The following is a 3,885-nucleotide window of genomic DNA, read 5'->3' as shown; positions in this document are numbered from 1 at the left end:
CCGGAGACCCCCACCCTCATCTCTGCCCAGGAGGTAATTTACAGAATCCACTAGCCCTCGGAATGTCTGAAGCCTTTTCATCCCCATCCCCGCCCCTCACCCCCACTCCCAAGGTGGTTTTTCGGGTATAAAAAATCGTGGCACCCTCCTGTTGCCACCACAGGTTGGAGAGACGTGAGTCCTCTGTGGTCGCCGGCATAATAAAAATGACCCTGCAAATCTGGCATACTTTTGTCTTGTGATAACTTTCTACGCTCTGGTCAAATACAACATTGTGACAAAAATTGTCTTAATTTCATGAAATAGAGGTGAAAGGTGCCATTTTTGGCCAATTGGAGCCATTGTTTAACTTGTATTGTTTGAGGTTCTTAGAACACAGGCCAGCGGAGAGGAGGGAGGGGTAGAGGATGGTTGATTGCTCATGGTCTGGAAAGACAGCAGAGACAAGGAGAATAGGCACACAACCCAGCCGCTCAACAGGCGTCCCTCGGTGAGCCTGGGCTGAACCTTGTCGTTGGTGAGCAGTCAAAGAGAGCGTCCTGCATGTTGACCTGCCACCAATATTGGCCCTGAGCCTGGTGGGTGAGTGACTAGGGCGAACGTCTCCATGATAGTCAAGCCCCTGGGGAACCTGGGTCCATGACCTACATAGGGTTTTTTGGGTCCCGAACCTCACGGAAGAACCTGGTTTACCTGATTTTCCTTGTGTTTGTGGTGGAAAAACGATGAAACCGAAAGCGGGAGGAAATGGAAAGGAAAAGATAAAAGAATGGGAAAACAAAAAAGAGAGACTGCTTACCAAGACAGCCGGTGGTGTGTGTGGGCTGGTCTGATGACCTGGGTTGGTAGGTCGATCTCTTCATGGAGGGAGCACAAGAGCAGGGACGGGGGTTTGGTCTCCTGAAGGAGTTCCCCCATCCCGGGTTTTGGTACCAAAATGTTGAAAATTCGCACTTTGAATGAAGATAACCCCCCAGATAGGCTTTGTGTGGGCAACGTGGCTGTTTATTCACCTGGGTGCAGGTCGACTAAGGCCGAAAAGGGCGTTAGCAAAGGGCAGTGGGATAGGAGTTGGTTTTACAGGTTTGGGGCGGGCAGTGGAAAGTTACAGAGTAAGATCAGTTACAGTGGTGGGTAGGGGCAAGGAGTGTACATGACCACAAGTTCAGTTACAGTGGCCGCTGGGGTGAGGCAGAAGAGCAGTTAAGATGACAGGATGGGTGAGGGGTATTCACATTCATAAGAAGAGTTGAGATGGCAGGGTTGGGTGAGGGGCTTGTCCGGGGAAGCTCTACTGGGCGCTCAGGGACAATGGCGAACGCAGGCGGGGGGTGGGAGACGATCAGGAGGCAAGCAAAACTTCAGACTTTGAGGCTCTAGGTTTGCATATGGAGACCTGACACCGGATTCAAGCAATTTCCTGCCTCAGTCTCCCGAATAGCTGGGATTATAGGTGACCACCATCACGCCCAGCTAATTTTTGTGTTTTTAGTAGAGACGGGGTTTCTCCATCTTGGCCAGGCTGGTGTTGAACTCCTGACCTCATGATCCACCTGCCTCGGTCTCCCAGAGTGCTGGGATTACAGGTGTGAGCCACCGTGCCTGACCGCCTGATAGTCTCTGTCTGAAATACAGGGACAGAGGTATTCTCCCCAGGGCAGTCCAGGGTTCAGTGAGTCGAGTTATCAGGTCTCTCAGCAGAGTGACTTGGACAAGGGATGGGCTCCACAGCTGTCCTCTTTCCACAGTTGCTCAGAGTGATTGTGAGTGAGACTGGAAAGTAGCGCAGGTGGGAGAGTGGTTGTGTGCAGGGAGGAGGTGACCTGGTGAGGAAGGAGACCCAAGCATCTAAGATGACCTCCCCCTTGACTTCCACACTGCATTTCTGTTTTGTTTTTTGTTTTTTTTTGAGACAGAGTTTCGCTCTTATTACCCAGGCTGGAGTGCAATGGCGCGATCTCGGCTCACCGCAACCTCTGCCTCCTGGGTTCAGGCAATTCTCCTGCCTCAGCCTCCTGAGTAGCTGGGATTACAGGCACGCGCCACCATGCCCAGCTAATTTTTTGTATTTTTAGTAGAGACGGGGTTTCACCATGTTGACCAGGATGGTCTCAATCTCTTGACCTAGTGATCCACCCGCCTTGGCCTCCCAAAGTGCTGGGATTACAGGCGTGAGCCACCGCGCCCGGCCCCACACTGCATTTCAATAGAAGTAAAGGTTGGCCGACCGCGCGCCACCTCATAGATCGCAGGCATGGCGTGGGGGAATCTTTCCGGAAGGCGTTGTTTAACTTAAACGAGTTCAAGCCCTCACCCCACACCTACTCCATGGACCAAGACCCTTGGAAGGCGTCGTTTTAACTTAAATGAATTCAAACCCCCACCCCACACCTACTCCATGCACCAAGACCCTTCCACATGTAATTTCTAGAACTGTAAACCCCAAGACCCCCTCACGTGTCATATCTGAGTTGTAAGCCTGTGTAGAGCCAGGCTTCTGATGGTTAGAGGAGCGCGGCCCTTAGGCAGTTATGCTGCCTGCTCCAGCGCGCCCTCTGCTGGTGGCCGGGGGCACTGCAGGGCCCTTGCGCTCACAGCCCTGGCGGAGGACGCGCGCCCTCTGGCGGCCGTCCCTCTGCACCACTTGAAGTCGGAGCGCAGAGTGTTCAGTGCCATCGTTCTGGAAATGCAAACTGACACGGAGCCCACTAGCGCCTGTGTTTCTAAAAAGGAAGAAGGGACAATTAATTGGAAACCATAGGAATGAAATAAACATGGATGCACATTTTACAGCTGATGGAAAAATTCACTCAACATAGTCTTTGCACTTAAAATGCAAAACCGTCAGAGACATCTTAACCACAGTGACTTTATTTTAAATAAAAGCTTTAGAAAAAGCTAAATCTGGGCAGGGTGCAGGGCTCATGAGTGTCATCCCAGCACTCTGGAAGGCCAAGGCGGGAGGATCACTTGAGATAAGGAGTTCAAGAGCAGCCTGGGAAAATATCGAGATCCTCATGTCTAAAAAAACTATAAAAATTAGCTGGCATGGTGGCGCATGCCTGTGGTCCCAGCTACCCAGGAGACTGAGGTGGGAGGATCACTTGTGCCCAGGAGTTTGAGGCCACAGTGAGCCAGCCATGATTGCACCACTGCACTCAAGCATGGGAGACAGAGTCAGACCCTGTCTCTCTCTCTCTCTCTCTCTCTCTCTCACACACACACACACACACACACACGCACACAGAGGTTAAATTTGTTGGATTATATATTTAGGGATTGAGCACCTTTGGTTATAAAATATTTATGGTTGCAAGAACAAGTTAATAACTAAATAAAGACCCAAAACTTATAAATATATACCAGTACTTTAAGCAAAAAGCATTCTTAATTTAAAAATGTTTTACTTTAAAGATAATAGTACACTCATAAATTACTGTTAAAATCAATGGTGACATAAAAAAGTAACAATACTAATAGCCTGACACAAACTGATCACAATCCTTTATAAGAGACAACACTGTTCTTAATAACCTATATAAACAAACATTAAGTAATCCTATTTGTATGTTAATGAACTGGGATCACAGATATGATTACTTAATCCCAGCACACTGAGTGGCCGAGGAGGGCAGATCACTTGAGGCCAGGAGTTGGACAGCAGCATGGCCAACATTGTGAAACCCAGTCTCTACTAAAAATACAAAAATATAGCTTTGCACAGTGGCAGTGTTGTAGCCAATGAGGTTTGTCCAAGGCCCAATTATTGCTAATTGAAAACTTTTCCCAATACCCCGCCATGAGGACTGGAAATATAGTCGGCATTGGAAATTTTTGGCAGTCTCTATGGGGATGGAATAAAATAAATAAAATAAAAAAATAAAT

At 48.8% G+C, this 3,885-nt stretch overlaps 1 non-coding gene across 1 annotated transcript; it reads left to right on the top strand.

The window, feature by feature from the left end:
• Nucleotides 1-3,712: 3,712 nt before the first annotated feature.
• LOC116548021 lies at nt 3,713-3,853 on the top strand. The gene has a single exon (XR_004267276.1). It is a non-coding gene; the product is annotated as a U4 spliceosomal RNA (small nuclear RNA).
• Nucleotides 3,854-3,885: the final 32 nt, after the last annotated feature.

This window comes from Sapajus apella, unplaced genomic scaffold, assembly GCF_009761245.1.
Source record: "Sapajus apella isolate SASKATOON/1434 unplaced genomic scaffold, GSC_monkey_1.0 scaffold6311, whole genome shotgun sequence".
In the NCBI taxonomy this organism is placed as follows: domain Eukaryota; kingdom Metazoa; phylum Chordata; class Mammalia; order Primates; family Cebidae; genus Sapajus; species Sapajus apella.
This window is presented reverse-complemented; position numbering and strand designations above follow the sequence as displayed.